The sequence below is a fragment of the Theropithecus gelada genome, chromosome 5 (assembly GCF_003255815.1).
Source record: "Theropithecus gelada isolate Dixy chromosome 5, Tgel_1.0, whole genome shotgun sequence".
NCBI classification, from domain to species: domain Eukaryota; kingdom Metazoa; phylum Chordata; class Mammalia; order Primates; family Cercopithecidae; genus Theropithecus; species Theropithecus gelada.
The window spans coordinates 17797013-17819447 of NC_037672.1; positions in this window are offsets into that span (position 1 = coordinate 17797013).

Consider the following 22435-nt stretch of genomic DNA (forward strand, 5'->3'; position numbering starts at 1 on the left):
GATTTCAAATTGACCCAGTGTGTCACAAAAACTTTTTTAGAAATCTCAGTTTTGAAGTATCTGTTCTTGAGTTCAATTGTGTACATTTGACCTAAGCTGAAATTTCATTATCTGGTTTCTTCAGTGCAAACTAGAAGATTCCACCCCTACCTTGATTTCAGAATAATGATCAGTCAATGCTGTCTGTGTTGAGAGGTAAAGTGGTCTCTAGAATAAAATATGTGACCGTGGCAGGACAGTGTGCTACTCCAACTCTTAGATATAACTGTCAGTTTTTTCTTACAAAACAACATGATAATTTATTTATTCAATTATTTTAAAGTGCTAACAAGAATATGTAAGCAGCAACAGCATATAAAACATTGGGGTTTTCAATGCATTGCCTCGGGGTCCAACCACTGGTGATTTTCATAACATAAAATTTAACCACCCCCGTCCCTCCCCACCAACACACACACACAGCCAAACACAGTGGTTCACAACTGGAATCTCAGCATTTTAGGAAGCTGAGGTGGGAAAATCGCTTGAGCCCGAGGTTTGAGACCAGTCTGGGCAACATAGTGAGACCTTGTCTCATTAATAATAATAAGATTGGCCGGGCGCGGTGGCTCAAGCCTGTAATCCCAGCACTTTGGGAGGCCGAGACGGGCGGATCACGAGGTCAGGAGATCGAGACCATCCTGGCTAACACAGTGAAACCCCGTCTCTACTAAAAATACAAAAACTTAGCCGGGCGAGGTGGCAGGCGCCTGTAGTCCCAGCTACTCGGGAGGCTGAGGCAGGAGAATGGCGTGAACCCGGGAGGTGGAGCTTGCAGTGAGCTGAGATCCGGCCACTGCACTCCAGCCTGGGTGACAGAGCGAGACTCCGTCTCAAAAAAAAAAAAAAAAAAAAAAATAATAATAATAATAATAATAAGATTGAAATAAAATAAAAACCACAATTTTGAAAAATGAAACATACTCTTCACTTGCATTCTGCAATTAGGTGGTTAAACAAATAAATAAAAGCTCTCCTCTTAGCTTGGCTTTAAAACAAACTAGTTATTGTTTTCTGTCCATCAAAAATAACTAAGCTTTGAGTCACAGCACACCTCAAAACAAACCCCAGATAGTTACAAAATTTAATAAAAGGAGATGAAAAACATAAATATATTTTTATCTGTAACATAAAAGAGGAAGACATTCTTATCATAATCAAAGCAAAGGGAAAAATCACAAAAGTATATATCAGATTTAGTGTTCTTAACACTTTTGTTTGTAAAAACATCATAACATTAAAATACAAGTAGAAACATAGAAAAATATTAAGTGAAACCTATATAACACAATAAAAGCTAATGTAATGTATACATAAGGTGTTCATACAAATTAAAAAAGAAAAATTCCCGCAATTTTTCAGTTTCCTTCATTAAAATTACTTATAATCAAAGAAATACAAACAATAATATTTTTCACACATCAAATTAACAAATGAACCTAAGACCTGTTTTCACTGGGTAAGATTGCTAGGAGTTAATTTTATAAAACTAAAAATATTTATCTTTTTCCTTGGAAAGTTTTCAGTTTTGTGTGAGAAAAATAGATCAATAGGTTCACTAGGTATAGTTGTGTAGGTTGTGAATAGTATACAGGACTCAGCTTAGGATGCAAGCTGATTCTAACCATCAAGGCATAAGCCCTGGTATGAGCTTCATTTGCTAAAATTAGATATTAAAAATATTTTATATAGGCTAGGAGCACGCATGCAGACACAAACATTAAAAACTATATAGTATACTATATAGTATTATATAGTAACTACTAAGGGGAATTTTAAGAGTTCTATGTGAGCACAGCCTGGTGTTTAAGAAAAGGATTCTGTGTGAAGGGGTCAGGAGCAGAGTCCTGAAAACTAAACCAGAATTGACGCCATTAATAAATAGGCATAGACAGAAGAGCTCTAGACAGGAAAGATTACATGACACATTTAGCATGCCACGTAGTGTGTGAAGAGTGTCATCAGGCTTGAAGCTGGCAAAATAAAAATGAAAAATATAGGAAAGACTTCATATAACCTACTAGGATCAGGCTGAGAATAATGGAGAGCCATGGACAGTTTCCTAGGCAGGAAAGTACTAAACAGATCCCAGTTTTAGGGAGATTAATCTGCCACACCAAGGAAAATAGATTGATGATGGTTTTGGAAAGAAATTAAAAGCCTGTCCAGATTTGTTGTTCCTCTTTGTATCTCCTAACCAAGTTTTTCCAGTGCCTTGCTGTAGTACAGATCTGAGTTCTCCAGGACATCTGTCCACCCAATTAAATATTCTTTCCCCAGCTCACTTATTGTGCAATCTGATAATTTCCATCAATGATTTTTTATGTCATAGCTCCAGGAACAGAGTCTGACTCAATTTGCTATTACTCTTAACTCCAAATTCCTGGGAGAGGGAATATGGTTGGTTTAGACAGTGCACAGTAGTTTGACCCAAATAGCCATGGGTAGGGTGGCTCAAAGCTGGCTGCCACCCCTCCTTATTCAGGGAATAAAGATGGAGCAATTCCTACAAAAAGAGAGAGGTTTTGAGTTAATTTTGACACAGCCACACACCTAAAATATACTGTACTAAATCAGGGGAAGTCTGGTATTATGGTCTGCATGTTTGTGCTCCTCTCAAATTCATGTGTTGAAACCTAACCACCAGTGTGAGGGTATTGTGAGGTGGGGCCTTTGGGAGGTGATTAAGTTATAAGGGTGGAGCCTTGGTGAATGAGATTAGTGCCCCTATAAAGGAGGCTGCAGAGAGCTGTGTTGCCTCTTCCATCACATAAGGACACAGTGAGAAGATGCCATCTATGAATATGACAGCAGTCCTCACCAGACAGTGAATCTTCCAGCACCTAAATCTTGGAATTCCCACCCTCTAGAACTGTGAGAAATAAATTTCTGTTGTTTTAAGAGACCTAGTTTATGGTATTTTGTTATAGCAGCCTGAATTGACTCAGACAGCTGGTATTTTAAGGACAGGCAGGAGAAAGTAGGCTGTAAAAGAGAGAGATGGGAAGGAATAGGAGAAACATCAGGAGATTGGCTGAAATCTTTATGAAATATATTCATGAAACCAATCTGAAATATATCAAGAATTTTTATATTAGTCACATTTGACCCAGCAATTTCCCTTCTAGTATTTCACATACTCCAGATACATCAGAGGTCTCACGGCAGTCTTGCTCCCTTCTCTGCCTTTCTTCTAGACTCGTCTCCCAACACTTTTTGATCTACTCTCTAGACCCCAACACCATTTATATGCGTGAAAGTTCTCTACTTCTTGCTTGCGCCTTTTCACTTCTGAGTTATTTATATGCTTCTGTTGTTGCCTAAAATATCTCCTCCTGAACTCTTTTCTATATGTGTACAGGACTTTTCTTCATCATGTGAAGAAGCCAACACAGACATCAACTCTTTCAGAAATATTTACATTCCAGGATAGGTGGAATATTCATCCTCTGAGATACTCTCCTTACTGCTCATTTCACTTACTTCTGGGTACAGTAAATATTATTATTATTATATTTTTAATATAACTCTCATAATAGTGTTCCTTCTTAAAGAATAACAGCCATATCTTGTCCATCTTCATAACCTTGAAGAATATTACAGTACTTTGCTAACAGATAACATTCAATAAATATTTGTGGAAGAAATTTAATGACTGGATAATTATAGTCAAATATATTGAGAAGAAACAGGGTAAAGATATTGATTAACTGCTGTCATTGTTAAAAAAATTGTCATGTTAAGATGTGGGGACAAAGAGAATAGCTCCTCTATATCTCAGGGAATAAAGATGGAGCAATTCCTACAAAAAGAGAGAGGTTTTGAGTTAATTTTGACACAGCCACACACCTAAAATATACTGTACTAAATCAGGGGAAGTCTGGTATTATGGTCTGCATGTTTGTGCTCCTCTCAAATTCATGTGTTGAAACCTAACCACCAGTGTGAGGGTATTGTGAGGTGGGGCCTTTGGGAGGTGATTAAGTTATGGGAACTGTTATGGGCATTGCTGTGAATATTTTTATTCAAGAGAAATATCTAATTTTGTTTGACTGAAAAGATAAGCATTTTATCTTATAATCTTCAAAGTGAATGTGATACCAAGCCTAGCTTCTGGATTAACAGGGTAAATTATTAGCAAGTGTTTACTAAGTTAAAAGGCAAACATTCTTATCCAATTAAAATTGTAATACAGTAGATTCTCATGGAAGGTCATCAGTAAATTCTTGGAAACTGCGACTTTAAGCAAATTGACTTACCATAGGCTACTTGATATAAGGAAAAGTTCATACTACATATTTCTGATCACAAAAACATTATCAAATTTCTAAATAAAGCCCCCAAATGCTTTAATATTAAACATCATAATAAATCTGAGCAATCCACACATTTAAGAAACATTAATTAATACAAGTAAGATAGTTATTTACCCATTTATTCCCTATTCAGGGTCACAGATGTCTTGAGCCTCTCCCTGTGGCTCAGGGCACTGGGCAGGGACCCATAGTGAACAGGAAGACATTTCATCACAGTGCACACTCACACACACTCCTGCCCCCACTCAAACTGGGACACACAAATTCACCTAATGTGCACATCTTTGGGATGTGGGCAGAAATGACAGTACCTGGAGAAAACACACACAAACTTGGGAAGAATGTGGAAACTCCATAGAGGAAGTGGCCCCAGCCATTCTTCTGATCATTATACTAAAACAATGTTGAATGAAATGACATCATCTGAGGGCCGGCTCTAGTCCTATTCTGAATTTCTAATGGTGTTTTAAAGTGATTGTTGATTCATTTGATTCTCATCTCACCTTATTAAGGATCTCAAGAATTGGCATATCAGCCGGGGGCAGTGGCTCACACCTGTAATCCCAGCACTTTGGGAGGCTAAGGCAGGCAGATCACCTGAGGTCAGGAGTTCGAGACCAGCCTGGCCAACATGGTGAAACCCCATCTCCACCAAAAATACAAAAACTAATCAGGCATGGTGGTGTGTGTACTGTAATCCCAGCTACTCGGGAGGCTGAGGCATGAGAATCCCTTGAGCCTGGGCAGCGGAGGTTACAATGAACTGAGATCACGCTACTGCACTCTAGCCTGGGTGACAGGGGAAGACTCCATCTAAAAAAAAAAAAAAAGAATTGACATGTTTATTCCCTTGGGTGTTTATTCTAGGGAAAATTGTTGAGTAGGCAATACCAACATTTGATGTCATCAATTACAGCATTTCATGGAAGTCTTTCATGTACCCAATAGCCTCAAGCTCATTTTGTATATTTTTAAAAGCTGCTTTAAGGAGAAAATAATAATATACAATCACTTATAATCTCATGCAATTTTAAATCAATTTTTAGTGAGCATTAATCCTTCTTTCTGATTGTGGAATATATTCCTCCTTTTTCCCCCTCCTTTCTTCCTACTATCCTACTATCTTCCTTATTTCCTTTTAATTCTCTGCCCTTACCTCATGTCTTTCCCTCCTTCCTTTAAATTAAATGGATGACTATATTAGAGATATATTACAATGGAAAAAGAACCCTCTGGAACTTGTGAAATCACATGTAAACCTGATATTAAAATGTATACTTCCCACCAAATATTTATTTAGTCACCTTAATATCAGTCTTCCTTTTATGCATACAGCCATGTATCAGTTAAAGATAGGGATACATTCTGAGAAATGCATCGTTAAGAAATTTCTTTGCCAACTTCATAGAGTGCACTTACACAAACCTAGATGGTATAGCCTACCACATACTTTGACTATGTGGTATAGACTATTGCTTCTAGGCTTTAAACCAGTGCAACACATACTGTAGTGTACTGTAGGCAGTTGGAACACAAGGGTAGGTATTTGTCCATCTGAACATATCTAAACACAGAATAGATACAGTAGAGATATGGCATTATAATTTTATGGAACCACTGCAGTACATGTGATTTGTCATTGACTGAAACATTGTTATATGGTGCATGACTATTTCTTTTTCTTTTTTTTTTTTTTTTGAGACTCCCTCTGCCACCCAGGCTGGAGTGCAGTGGTGCACAGTCTCTGCTCACTGCAAGCTCCACCTCCAGGGTTCACGCCATTCTCCTGTCTCAGACTCCCAAGTAGCTGGGACTACAGGCGCCCGCCACCACGCCCAGCTAACTTTTTGTATTTTTCTTTTAGTAGAGACGGGGTTTCACCATGTTAGCCAGGATGGTCTCGATCTCCTGACCTCGTGATCCACCCGCCTCGGCCTCTCAAAGTGCTGGGATTACAGGCGTGAGCCACCGGGCCCAGCCGGTGCACGACTATTTCTTTAGGAGAGATTCCAATACTGACAGTTTAAAAGGCCAAAACTTGTTTTGAGAAAACCTATATATTTTTGGTTGTTGTGGCCTAGAAATTGTCTTGAAACTAAATAACATTTTAATTATCCCATGCCTTCAAGTAACATAAGGTTGAGTCAAAGTTAATTAATAGATTGAAGATTGTTTGCCTCAGGATAGCATTTAGAAGACATGTGTTAATTCCTTAGCTGAATTTCTGATTTGAAGCACAAAATAAATAATAAGCATTATTCCAAGAAAAGATACTTTTCTATCTTCCATTAAGCTTTGCAAAAAATGTAAACTTATAAATAAGAATAAATAAGAAATAAGAACCTACAGAGTTTATTATTTCCAAGAGACATTTGCAGGTAGCTGACATCTGTTTAAATTTAGGTGGTTTCAAAGAACAAACATAACCAAAGTACTTAATGATTAGAACTTAAATACATTAGGACCCTCATTAAAATCTAGACTATCTGCTTGAAATTACCATTCGATGTAGATGCATCTCAGTTAAACTGATTATGTGTATATGTCTTCACAATTTATGCTCTTCTGAGAAAAAAACCTACATATATGGCTTCAGAAGCATATCAAAAGGGCTTTGGACAAAATAGCCTTCAGTTTCCATGAGTTTTGTGAATTAAAAATATGGTGTATCTCAAAGGACAGTAAGGCATTATATATTACAACTGAAAAGCAACATTTATTTTGATATTGAGGCTATTCTCTTCCCCGAAGAAAAACATTTTCAGAAGACTTTTAAAATTGGATTGCTTTAAATGATAAGTAAAATTTATGTCTGTCTATATTTTGTATATATGCTTGTATATTTGCATATATACGTATATACATATAGAATAGTAAAGTTTCTTATAATAAATTATATGCTTGAAACTTTGAAATAAAGATGAATGAATCCAATACTAGCCTTTTTAATATATTGTTAGTTGAGAAAGAAGTGAATTTTCCTTGCTGCATCAATTTGTCACTTTTGTTGACAGGGTGGGTACAATAAATTTCCATCCACAGAGAATCAGTCAAATTTATACATAGTCTTTGTCATGACTGAAATAAGAGATTTTGGTGATATCTACATCTTCAACTGAAGCTGTGTTTCTATTGACTTTAGAGTTGCAGTAATAAGGTAGGATAAGGCTTGGAATAGATAGTAAAAATGCTCCAGATGTAGTTAAGCTTAAAGGGAGGGAGAAGGAAGGTAGGGCAAGATATCCACCATGAAAATAAAAACTAGAGAAATAGCAGACCTTTGTATCTAGAAACCACATCGATAATAAACCTGATAATAATCTTCAAGATAAATCACTTGTAAAGAGCAGTTGTGGAAACTGTCACCTGGACTTGTGTTTATTGGCTTTTATCAGTGGTGCTGGGGTATGGGTAATAAATCGGGTTAATATAAATTCATAATAATGCATGTGAAGATTCTAATAAAATAACTATATTTTCACTTGAGTGTTCAATTTACTCTACTTTTTTAGTGTAAGGCTTATGAACTAAGAATATAACACCTGACTACCATGTGCTCCACTCTTTTCTATCCATTACCAAGTGATAAAACTCTTTCGGAAATTATGGATGTGACATGAGATGAGGTGTTAATTGGAGTTTGGGAACAAATTGAAAACCCCAACCCTAATTTTTGAAAGTTTACAATAATTATACTCTCCTGCAAAAAATCATCCTTCAATTGCTTTTCATGAAAATCTTGATCAGGACAGGATGTTCATGGGACCATCACATTAAACAAAAGAAGCACATTTCCAGTTGGATTTAATCACCAGATTCTATCTGTGGAAATCACACTGGCTCAAATAAGCATGTTAATCTGTATCTACATTTTGTTTATTTATAGAGGAAAGGTTGGATTAAGTCATAAAATTGAATTCTATTTTACTTAAAGGCAGTTGGGTACAGTGGATAGAACAGATTTTATAGCTCTCATTTAAAATCAAATTGTGCCTGTTTGGTGTATGACTCTGGGCAGAGTTGCTTTACTTCCCTGATCCACAGTTTACTGTTTCTTGCATTTAGGATGAATGCATTTGCTGGTCATCTTGCATTTATGATAACATTTAATGTATGTTGTCTCTGTTAGTTGCATTTATCTAGGGCATTATTTCCATATCATGGATGGATGTGTGTATGTATTTGTGTGTCTATGTATAAAATGCCAACTAATAATTATTATCATTTTATGAGGCAATTAATTTAAACATTTATTCAGCATAGTAATTTGGGCAAAACTAAAGGGAAAACACCCTTTTGGTAGTCTATTCAATCTAACATCTTTCTTTTGACCTTTGATTCTCAAGTTCACCTGGAAAATTTACTCTAATGGACTTAAAATAGCACTGTCCTGGAAATCAGAACTTTTTTAGCCTAAACACAATATTCAAGTTTGTTTTCAAGTTTAATTTGCTTTTAAAAATATGAGTGACTGGCCAGGCACTGTGATGTGGGCCTCTAGTCCCAGCTATCCAGGAGGTTGAGGCAGGAGGATAATTTGAGGCCAAAAGTTTAAGGGTCCAGTCCACTATGATTGTACCCGTGAATAGCCACTGCACTCCAGCTTGGACAACATAGCAAGACAACATCTCTATTTAAAAAAAATGGGTGACTGATAACAGTCATGTGACCTTGCATATGTCTGTGAGTAGTTTCCCAGATCATCTAAAGCATTAATTCTTTAAAGGCAACCTTAACAGAAACACCCTCAAATAGTGATAGAATATCTAGATTTCCATTGTGGAATTAATATAACTTATTTTACCAGCTATAATGATACATCAGTTATAAATAGCCTAGCCTTCAGATAAAATTTTCTTTCTTAAACAAAAAAGAAAAAATAAATTTTTGAAGTGGCAACTACATGAATTCTATTGACATGTTTATATTTCAGGTGTGAATATTTAATTTTTACTATGGATCCATTATTTCCATTCTTAAATTTTTGTTTTGTTTTGTATTTTTTTTCAGAGTCAGGGTCTTAGTCTGTCATCCAGGTTGGAGAGCAGTAACGCAATCCTAGCTCACTGTAATATTGAACTCCTGAACTCAACCAATCCTCCTGCCTCATCCTCCCTAGTAACTAGGACCACAGGTATGCACCACCTTGCCTAGTTAATTTTTCTGGTTTTTTGGTTTTTGTTTCGTTTTGTTTTTGTTTTTGGTAGAGATAGGGGTCTTGCTATGTTGCTCAGGCTTGTTTCAAACTCCTGGGCTCAAGCAGTCTCCTTACCTCAGCCTCCCCAAATGCTGGAATTAACAAGTGTGAGCCACTCCCTCTGGCCTTAAATTTTTTAATAGAATGATTTTGTCTTTTTTTTTTATACTCACCTTGCTTAATAGTTTTGATTAGCAGTATCTGAAAACAGAGCCACAATTTTCATATTACTAAATAAATAGGTCTGCCCATCTGACAAACATATAATTTTTGAACATTTTTTTGAAGGTCTGATGGAATCTAACATTGATTTCTATTTCGTAGTTGGCTGAATAATGGCCCTGCCAAGATGTCTGCATCTTGATTCCCTGAGCATGTACCTTATGGCAAAAGCGACCTAGCAGCTGTAATTAAGTCATGAATTTTGAGACACAGATATTGTCCTGGATTATCTGAATGGCCCAATAAAATCACAAGTGTCCTTTATAAAGGAAGGCAGGGGGAAATTGAACCATAGAAGAAGATGACAGCATGATGGAAACTAAGGTTGCTGTGATGCACTTTAAGATGGAGAAAGGGACCCCAAGTCAAGAAGTACAGGCCTAGAAGCTGGAAATGCAAGTCTAGAGGCTGGGAAAATCAAGACACAGATTTTCCTCTGGAGAATCCAGAAAGAACACAGCCCAGCCAACACCTTCACTTTAGGCTTCTGACATCCAGAACTGTAAGATAAACTTGTGCTCCTTTAAGTCAACAAATATGGGGTAGTTTGTTATAGCTTCAATAGGAAACTCACACACTACTGCTTTAAAAGAAGGGCTGCAATTATATATTTTGATGTTTCTCTCTTCCTCTCCTAAATTAAATAATTAGTTGAACAAATTATAGACCTATATTCTGACAATTTTCAGAGAGGGCAAGTTAGGGATTTTCACCTTATAATGTTGTGGAGTCTCTGATCTGCAAGAATGTGATGAAAAAGGGGGAGGGGATGGGGTGAGAACATCCCACTTAACCTGTAGTTACTTAAAGTGGAATTGCCTTAACAAATGAGATCGTCATTACTCTTCCCTTTACAAAAGTGACTGATGTCTTCAGTTGCTATTAATAAATGGTGCTGGCAATTCTACTAGGTTATTTTTTTCATGTCCTTCCCCATCTTCACATTCTCTACATCTTAAAACTTCTCACTCATTCATGAACATTGCCTAATGCACCAGAACATTGCATTAAGTTGCTATCTGGCTCTCTAGATAAACATTAAAATAAAAGAGTCATTAGGAAGGGGTGAAAAAGATTACAGTAGAAAGAAAGGCCTTTTGTAAATTACTTTCCAAGAGCTAGGCACCATTCCAGGAAAATGAAGGGCACTTTTCAATGGACTTTAACCTTCTCCTTTTGGTGGCATAAAGCCCTTCTTTAGGATATCAACTATGCAAGCCAATGGTGAATATTTTGCCAGAGCTTTTGCATTAAAATTGTAATCACTTAATACTTTGAGGTTATCCAAAGAGATTTGATTATATAGTGATATTAAAATTTGCATTTTACATTTATTATAATTAACAGAACAAGTCTGTCGAATATTTCTTCTAGAACTCATACAGCTACATTTTCCCCATATGTTTGTGTGAATATAAAAATAACTCCCATTTAGGAAAAGAAGTAGTTCTTTTATGAGTAAAACCTATGTTTTCAATACTATGATTCTTTGGAAAAGTAAATCTTCCTTACAAGTTAACAGTGATCAAAATTTGGACATGAGAAACCAAACATTCCTTATACATTACCTACCATCAATAAAATAAACAAACAAAATAGGAAATGGAAGAAATATTTTAAAATGTGAGGTAAAGTGAAATATAAAGAGAGAGATATAATATATATGATATCATGCTCATTAATGAATTATTAGAGCAGAGCCAAATTAGTTAATGTACGTGTAGGTTAAGCCCTCCTTTCTCCGATATATTAATCTATATGAAATCAGGTTTAGAAGAGCTTGCACATTTATTATATGCTACACAGATGTGTGTACTACCCAACTCCTTTTCTCCTTTTGATACCATTGGTATGACACCATTTCATAAACTAAAAGGAAATGGAATCCCTAGGGAGTACCTTGTTTAGAATTTCACACCTAGCACATGACAGATAATGAAATTAGAATCTGTCTTTTGATGCAAAAAGTAAGTTCTTTTCTCATTTAAGAGGTATTCTGAAAAGCGAATGTCAAAAGGGGAAAGGGAATGTTCCATTGAAATTCTTCTTTATGAAGTTAATGTAGAAGGGATAATATTTTCAGATTTGTCGGATTACTGTATGAGTCTTGGTTCCATATATGTGTGTATCATAACTGGTGGGTCACTTGAGTTTGTCAATGAAAAAATCCATCCACCAAAAATTTTTTATCACAATCCCCTTTAAAAAATGAGAAGTAATTACAATGGATCTATCAATCCAATGAAAATGAATCTATTACCACACGAAAAATCCGAAATTTACAAAAAACATAGAACTGAAAAGTAAATTACACATGCATTTTTTTTGCTATTTGGTATATGATATTTTCTAGGAGAAAATTCATGTAATTGTCATTTTGCAATAGCCAAAAAGATTATCACTGACCTATGAAGACACTGTATTGTATTAAACATATAAATATAATGTTAAGAAACATTTAAGTATGCTAGTTGCCAGATACACTTCTCAGATTTTTTATTTGTTCTTTTTGTATAATGCATGCAAACACAGTCCTCACAATTATTTATGCTGTTGGTTCTGTTATAATCTCAATTTTACAGATTGTGAAACGGAGCACACACAGGCACAGTAACTTATACAAAGTCACCCACATAGTGGCCGTACCTGGGATTCAAATCCAGGTGTCTTGACTCCAGAGATATTTATGTTTAAATATATACTCAAATATATAACAATTTCTAATAGAAGTTGAGTAGATTTTCTTAAGATATTAACAATTGTTTAAAAATGGAGAAATAGAAAAGCGAAACTTACTAAAGCTAAATTATGATGTGATTTTTCAGCACAAAAGAGTCTGCCAAGGACTGAGAAAGTTAAATAAAGAATGTCCATTTATACACCTTCCTCATAACATTTCAGAAAATGGAAAAATATGTAAAAGATTCCAAAAAGATATGAACACAAACAACAAGCTGGTTACTTATAAAGAAATAAGAATTAGAGGCCAGGTGCATTGGCTCACGCCTGTAATCCAGTACTTCAGGAGGCTGAGATGGGCAGATTGACTGAGGTCAGGAGTTCGAGACCATCCTGGCCAACATGGTGAAACCCCATCTCTCCTAAAAATACAAAAGTTAATTGGGGAATTGATTATGGTGGCACACACTTGTAATCCCAGCTACTTAGGAGGCTAAGGCAGGAGAATCACTGGAATCCGGGAGGCGGAGGTTGCAATGAGCTGAGATCATGCCTCTGCACTCCAGCCTCGGTGACAGAGCAAGACTCTGTCTCAAAAGAAGGAAAGGAAGGAAGGAAGGAAGGAAGGAAGGAAGGAAGGAAGGAAGGGAGGGAGGGAAAAAAATAAGAATTAGAGTGGTATTTGACTTATCATCAGCAAATCCAAATGTGACAGTGGAAAAAAACAAACAAACAGTTATTTTAAGTTCTAAAGGAAAATACTATTTCTTGCCAAAATATCAAGGACAAGTGCAGGACAGACACATATTTGGATATGCACAGACTCATTAAGTCTACCACTCACCTCCTAAAGTGATTTTGTAGAATGAACTCCAGCAAACTTAAGATGAAATACAAGAAAGAGGAAGACATGATATTCAAAAATATCACACAAAACGTGAGTGAAATTTAAAAGCTTGATGTTAACCATGAAATTGTCTTAGAAAATAAAGTAGAATAGAAAGTCAACATGTTTTAAAAGGAACACATTAAAGGCCACAATTGATTCGCTGAAACATAGAAAATAATATAGAAATTAAATGATTTTGGTCTAAGATTTCTCAGTCTGGGCACTATTGACATTTTGCATCTGATAATTCTTTTGTGTGAGAGGGTGTCTTGTGAATTACGGAATGTTTAGCAGCAACTTGAAAAATGATGAAATGCTTTACTCTTCTGGCACAAATGTGCTCTGTAAATATTTGTTAACTGAACTAAGTTTACAGAAGTAAAATGGGATGAATGTCAAAAACATTTATGTGAAAAGTAATGGTGAATAAAATATGAGCGAACATCAGGCATTACATTTCTTAGCTTACATCATAAAAATCAAGAGATAATGACAAGTTGATGGTTTATGACCTAATATTAAAGTGAGTATGCAAATCTATACAGTTAATAAAGAGGGAAGCTAAAAACAAATTTGGTGTAATTTGGGAGGAATGAAGAATAAGAAAAACACAAAGGAAGGTATACTTTATGTATGTGTAGGAAAAATAACTTCCTGTATTAATAAAAAGCAGGAAGCAAACAAAACCAAACAGAAATACAAATAAATGAAACCCAACATATTAGTGGGACAAGTCAATGGTTGTGAAAGTCAAACCATTATCTTTTACTCTCATATTGTTCAATTTATTACTTTATTTAAAACAAAAATTATAGATTTTATGGAAGAAAATGTGAAAATAACAAAATGGTTGTGCTATGTAATTAATTGGTTGTTTCATAGGAAACCTAACATCCTCTTCAGGAACATTGAAAGCTGAATGAGAAATTGGTAGATGAGTTTTTAGGAGCTGCTCCCATAGAAAACTCTGAGTTATGGCATGGTGCAATAACGCTTACATTTTGGAAATATCATTTCCGGGGCTGCATAAATGATGGGTCAAAGAGGTACTATATTAAAGACACAAATTCAATTAGTAGGTTATTTTGACCAATTGAGTGAGAGTAGCTGTGGATTTGAAGGCAGGGATAAACAGATTGATGAGAAACTTGGGAAACAGGAGGGCCAGGATGTGGGGACAAATTCTACATGAGAAGTAGAAAAAGAGAAGCTCTAGCATGACCTCTGTGATCAATTGCGAGAGGTAATATAGGAAAAGAAAAAGTTTTATTTTAGGAGAAAGAAAAAATTAGTTTTTGAAAATGTTGAATATGAGGGCACGTTTTAGTTCATTTGCACTGCTATAACAAAACACCATCAGCTAGGTGGCTTACAAACAAAAGAAATATATTTCTTCCCATTTTGGAGGCTAGGAACTGCGAGATCAAGGCACTGGCAGATTCGGTATCTGGTGAGGCCCACTTATTGGTTCATAGAAATGGTGCCTTCTCACATGGTGAAAGGGAGAACTTTAGTATCTTTGGCTCCCTATAAGGGCACTAATCCCATTTACAGGTGCTCCATTCTCAAGACCTAATCATCTCCCAAAAGGCCCCACTGCTAATATGATTACCTTGGGGGTAAGGATGTCAACCTATGAATTTTGGGGGAAACCCAAACATTCAGACCACAGCAGGACAGACGTCCTGCTATGTTTGTTCACACAGATGTTGAAAATATAGGACTGAAGATTCAAAGAGTGATTTAGAGATATAAATTTGTTGAAAATATTCAGTCTGGTGCCATTACATTCAAGATAATATTATGAATGTGGTAAGTGGTATGCTATTCAGGGCTCCAAGCACTTAGCCTAGAAAAGAAATATTATTTGTTTTCCACACCAATAAAATGAAACAAAGGTAAGATAAGATGACATTAAAGATATCTTGAGGTTCTGGGAACTTGTCAAAACTTTTTTTTTTTTTTTTTCTTTTTGAGACCGAGTCTTGCCTGTCACCCAGGCTGGAATGCAATGGCATGATCTCAGCTCACTGCAACCTCTGCCTCCCGGGTTCAAACAATTTTCCTACCTCAGCCTTCCGAGTAGCTGGATTACAGGCACCTGCCACCATGCCCAGCTAATTTTTGTATTTTTAGTAGAGACAGCCTTTCACCATGTTGGTCAGGCTGGTCTCAAACTCCTGACCTCATGATCTGCCCGCTTCAGCTTCCCAAAGTGCTGGGATTACAGACGTGAGCCACCGCACCCAGCCCTAAAACTTCTTACTGAAATTAGCCTAGTATCGACAGTAACTAGATACATAGAGATTGAGTAGTAGTCTATATGTCAGAGTTATGCATATTTTAATCAGCTCTCTTTATAATTGATACTTTATAATGCAAATGCTAAACTGATTCTGGAGTTTTCAGAGTTGTATAGTCTCTGACAAAATGCTCCTCATTTATTTTTATTATTGTGTTCATGGATTATATATTATGTACTAATGCCCAATATGTTCCTGATTTTAAGCAAAGTAATTTATCTTATTTATTTTCAATCCATTTATAACATATTGTTAATTTAAAAATATCTTCAGGACAACTGGTTGAGTTGGGAGGAAATGTGCTCTGGGACTCCAGGGGATGTTTCTGGATAGAGAAGTAGAATTTTGGCCTGAGCACATTTTTGTGGCTTAGATTGATACTATCTGCTTCAGTGTTTATTTCCTGAATTAATCCTGATTGCTCAAAACACAGTTAATTTTCTTGTTGGTTTTTGTCTGCCTTTCTGGTCTAGACTGGAAATATGTCTTCTCTAAACATTTGGTAAATAGCCCAACCTAAAACTCCTTTATCAAATTTATGTACAGCATTTCCCCAGGGAAAACGCTAAAATTGACCACTATACACAAAAGGAAAATCTTAGCAACCTTTCCAAATTTAAACATTATGATTTTTCCAACAAGGATCTTTGGAAGCAAAGATGTATGGAGTTTGCATATTTTGGTTTGCAGAACTCAAACTGAAATTTGATTCATCTTACTTTTCATTAAGTACAAGGAAGAGAATAATCCAGGCTTTTCCTAGAATTCAGTATAGTCTCTTTCCAACTGTATTCTGTGAATTTAAAAGCACTTCAAGTGATTAAAAATAACCTTGTATCTATAACTCAGTCACAATGCACATGATCACAGCACAGCTGACTTTCGTCACATACGATATCTTACAAATAAATGGCCTTCTTTGAGAGAGGAATTTTAGATTTATAAAATTGAAGATTAAAACTAAGCAAATTCCAGGTTCTATTTTAAAGTCTGTGCTTTAGCAAAATACTTTCCAAGTAATGCTTATTAGAGAGCAATGCATATTCAACTAGCTTAAGACATTTTTTATTTGCATTGATGGTTTTGCTCTTTTAAAAACACAGTTTAGTACTTTAGACCATGTTACAATCTATATTATTAGTGCTATAGGTTACTTGAAAATTAAATATTACTTTTATCATTCATTTTTATTGTTAAACTTGAAAACTTTGCAGAGTATAAGAATTGGTTCATTAGGGAGAGGGATGGATTACTTTGTGGTCTCTTATGCAAATTATGTGTGTTTGCATCGTTCTAAATGTACCAGGGAGGCTATTTTAATAATGTTTGGAAATGAAGATTTTGGAAAAAGGGAAAGGAGCTAATAACTATTCAGTCTTGTGTTAAATTAACATTAGAAAAAGCTCCTGGAATTTGATTGGATTTATGAACTATAAAAATATTCAATTTTTGAAACGGATTGACCTATACCTCACAATTTTAGGGGTCTGATTTTGAAGACCTTAGTAAAATTAACCTTCTCTTGATCACAGCATTGTGTATTACTAAAAGATGTACAAATACAGTAATGTTTGGAATTGTTGCTCTACATATTAAATAGCATTTGAAAAATATTTTTCAAATGGACATATTTTACTTGGCTTTTAATTAAATTTTGTATGTGGTAGTAGTCATAAATATAGTTTGCCTGCATGACAGTTGTTGGCATACTTCTATGAATAGCCCGGAATCCCCATACAAAATAGATATAGTCACCAAGATAAGCATAAAAGAAATACTACAGGCATCATCTTCAATACAATTATATAACAAACTATGCTGATGTAAATGGGGTCAAACCAAAAACAGTAATAAAAGGCATGATCTCAACAAATCTATAACAGAAAGCAGATACAGGAAATAATCTTCAAATGGGCCTGAGAGCAGAAGAACCCCCAAATTACCCTCATTTGTTATGAAAAGCTTGGTGGGCAAATCCAGTGGAGTCCAGCTAAAAAGACGTCTACAAAGGCTACCTTTCTAAGGAAGTTAATGGTGGCCATGAAAATTTTAGGCAATTTTAGGATGGTATAGTTCCTATGCATTTTTGTAGTTAATTAACTCATTTTTAGGATAAAGCTCCAAACATGGGTGAAATTGCTGTCAACAGACTGCACTGAGCAGAAAATAGATACAGGGCACAAATGATAAATATAGTCCATAAAAAAGTCAGCAAAAAAAAAAAGAAAGAAAGAAAGAAAGAAAAAACGGAGTCAGCCTGTCTCAGAGAATGCGAGGCTGTGTTTTTAAATTTTATAATAATAGCAGATATTTTTCTAGAGTCATGTGACTAAATGACATTTTTACCCTACCCTTCCCTTCTAAGAGTCTGGGAAAACTTATTTCACTTGGAAATGAACAACTAAAATATACATAAATGGAACATATACTACATTCCTATAAGGAAAACAAGAAAATGAGCAAAATAAAACACCTATAGACATTTAAGTCATTTCGAAAAACCAAGCACAAAATAAGATTTATAAGCTAATATTTTAAGCAGTTAAAAAGGTATTAATAACACAATGAACATCAGAATTAGAAAAGCTTGTTAATAAAAAATATTATGAATGAAAGACAAACAGAATTCAGAAAATAATTGGAAATGAAAGCAAAAGGTCAATTTCATAAGTAAATTTAAACCAGAATGAAAACAACAGTTATGTCATAAGGGACATAGGGACATATATATATATATGTGTGTGTGTATGTGGCTTATGATGTATTGTTCATATATATATATAGCACATGACTGTATAATAGTAGTAACTGCAGAAAAAGAATAGCAAACAACAGTGAAACAAATACTAAAGAAAATAAGAAAATTTCCTTGGAATGAAAGACTCAAAATCAGATTTTGAAATAATACAATACACACCTTTAATCATTAACCCATAAAGACTAATTGTTAAAATAATTATGGCCTTTAAAGAAATAAAAATCCTTCTGGCATTCTCACAAAAAGATGGAGTCTTTAATATGAAAAAAATCAGACTGTTTTAGAAATTAATGACAGCTACATGTTAAGCCAGGAAACAATGTAATATTATATTTAAGAAAATTTAGAAAAGAAAATGTAAGCCAACAGTTACAAATCTACTCAAATTGATGTTTAAATATAAACATATTTTTCCAAGATACAAACATACTGTTATTCATACAGAATATCAGTTAATATTTTTTTATGTGAGTCCTTCATAAAAAATATATTAAAGATGTATAGAACTATGTAAATGATTAAAAAGACACTGTCATAAGTATTCACAGTGTGCATTGGATAAAATGTTAGCAATAGAACTAAAATCTGTTGAGAGAATATAGACAGTAAAAGGAAAGCAGAATGAGTTCCTATACTTTCCTATAGATATTAAATGAGAGTAAGGTATTGTACATCATGATAAATTATGTACAGAGAGAGGGGAGAGGTTTTACCTAACGAACTTGCTTATAGTAGGAGACAAATAGACATATTCAAAAAGAAAAAAATAAAATAAAGCATGAATTGTCTATTCTGAAAAGCAATTACTACAAAGGTAACTATCATAAAAAATACGAACTTGCCTAAATAGCAAATACATGCGCTGAGAATGAGAATAAGAACAAGGATGAAAGAGAGATAAAACAGACAAACACTATGATAAAATGACATTTAAAGGCAAATAGAGTTTGAGTATTTCCTACTTGAAGTTCTTGTGATTAGAAGTGTTTTGGGTTTCAGATTTTTTCAGATTTTGGAAAATTTGCATATACATAATGAGATATCTTGGGAATGGAACCCAAGTCTGAAAACAAAATTCATTTATGTTTGATACACAGCTTTGAACATAATTTTATACAATATTTTTAATAACTTTGTGCATGAAGCGAAGTTTGTGCTAAGTATTTATCTATGGAATTTTACATTATGGTGTCATGTTGGTGATCAGAAGTTTTGTATCCTAGAGATTTGAGATTTCAGATTTTCATATTAGGGATGTTCAGCATGTGTAGCTATTTCAGAGGAGTGACATCAGAATGATGGTAGAGTAGAAGGCGCCATCCTTCATCTCCCCAACCCCCCACCCAACACACACACAAATACAACAGCTATCGCTGAATAAAAATAGCCCTGGGAGTGTTCAAGAGTTCATTTAAAAACCTGCAGCCACAGAGTGATGCAAAAGTAGAAAACAATTGCACAGAAAGGACTGCTGGGGTAATTGGCATACGTGAATCATTGGGAAATGACTAGGAGCAAAGACAAAGAGGAGAACTATCAGTGTAAGCTGACCCGGAGAGATCGATTGTTAAGATACAATGGGTGATACACAGTGGGTGATAGCATGAGTCCCAGTTGCCTGCTCTATGGAGAACCCAAGCAGCCTTTGACTTCGAGGACCTCAACAGCATTTACGACACTCGGGGGCTTCATGGAGCTTTCACAGCAGAGGTCCCATTAGTGTTCATTGGTGTGGACCCTAGTAGCCTATTTTACAGAGAACACCTGCAGCTTTTGCCACTGAGGTAACCAGATGTGGCTACCATGGGCCCTCTGGAGAGAGAGAAGCTGCGGTACCTCGAAGAAGCAGCTGCCGCTGTGTCTTCCCAAATTGGGGCCACCAACTCCCCAAACCCATGCAGACTCCAGTCTCAAGAGTCACAGTCACCTTGCATGTGCCCATGCTCTAGATCCTGGTTCTGTTGATATTTCACATGCATTCATGCCTTGCACACAATATAACACTGCAGTGGCAGTTCCTGCTCTCTTGGAACTGGTGCCATCATCTTTTTAAATACAAGAACTGCAGTACATTCATATTCACTCACACTCCAGCCCCTGGTTCCATGGCTTCTCTACAGGAACCATTCATCAAAACCAGTATCATCACCACAGTAAACACACTGACAAGCTGGACACAGCAAGAGGGACCTGCTGGACAAGTAGAGGGATCCACTTCTTCCATGAAAGAAAAAATGATTATGATGACTCCAACAGTCCTTACCACCACTGCAGACACCTACAGCCATGGCTGCTGAGAACACCCAATCTTTGCCTATTCTGACCTGAGCTGATAGTGCTTCATGGAGACTATGCCACTGTACATATTGGAGCTGAAACCACCATAATTCACCTAGCCAATACCCTTGCATCTATCTGGAGATATAGGTCTTTAATCATGAAAAACAGTTGGTAAAATCTGAAAGAAGTGGCTGCTTCATTAAATGCACAAATATCATTCTGAGGCAACAAAAAATGTTTGAAATTTTTTAGAAATCACACTCCCAAAGTAGTAAAAATAATTATCCAGTAACAGACCCCAAAGAAATGGATATCTACGAATTACCAGATAAATAATTCAAAATAATTCTTTTAAGAAAAGTCAGAAAGCTATGAGAGAATGCAGAAAGATAACTCAATGATATCAAGATAACAATACAAGAACAAAATGAGAGTCAATTGAGAGATAAAAATATAAACCAAACCAAAATTTTGAAGCAGAATGATACAATGAATGAAGTTTTAAAATGCAATAGAGAGTGTCAATAGCAGATTTGATAAAGTAAAAGAGAAAATCTGTGAATGCAAGAACAGGCCATTTGTGATTTTCTAGCTAGAGTAACAAAAATATGAAATAATGAAAAATAGTGAAGAAAGCCTGGGGAATTTATGGGACACCATCAAACAGTAGCATATGCATTATGAAAATAAGTGAAGAAGAATAGAGGAAAAGAGAACAAAAGGCTGATTTATTTATTTTCTTATTATTGTTTAAATTTCACTTTAAGTTTTGGGATACATGTGCAGAGTGTGCAGGTTACATAGGTATACACGTGCCATAGTGGTTTGTTGCACCTATCAACCCATCATCTAGGTTTTAAGCCCCGCATATATTAGGTGTTTGTCCTAATGTTCTCCCTCCCCTTTGCCCTCACCCCCCAACAGGCCGCAGTGTGTGATGTTCCCCTCCCTGCGTCCGTGTGTTCTCATTGTACAACTACCACTTATGAGTGTGAACATGTGGTGTTTGGTTTTCTGTTCTTGTAATAGTTTGCTGACAATGATGGTTTCTAGCTTCATCCATGTCCCTGCAAAGGACATGAACTCATTCTTTTTTATGACTGCATAGTATTCCATGGCATATATGTGCCACATTTCTTTTATCCATTCTATCATTGATGAGCATTTGGGTTGGTTCCAAGTCTTTGCTACTGTAAATAGTGCTGCAATAAACATACGTGTTCATGTGTCTTTATAGTAGAATGATTTATAATCCTTTGGGTATATACCCAGTGAAGGGATTGCTGGGTCAAATGGTATTTCTAATTCTAGATTATTGAGGAATCGCCACAGTGTCTTCCACAGTGGTTGAACTAATTTACAAGCCCACCAATAGTGTAAAAGCCTTCCTAATTCTCTGCAGCCTCACCAGCATCTGTTGTTTCCTGGCTTTTTAATAATCACAATTCAAATCGCTGTGATATATCTCATTATGGTTTTGATTCGCATTTCTCTAATGACCAGTGATGATGGGCTTTTTTTTCATATGATTTTTGGCCACACAAATGTATAGTTTTGAGAAGTGTCTGCCATTTCTGCATCTATTGAGATAATCATGTGGTTTTTGTCATTGGTTCTGTTTATGTGATGGATTACATTTATTGATTTGCATATATTGAATCAGCCTTACATCCCAGGAATGAAGCCGACTTGATCATGGTGGATAAGCTTTTTGATGTGCTGCTGGATTTGGTTTGCCAGTATTTTATTGAG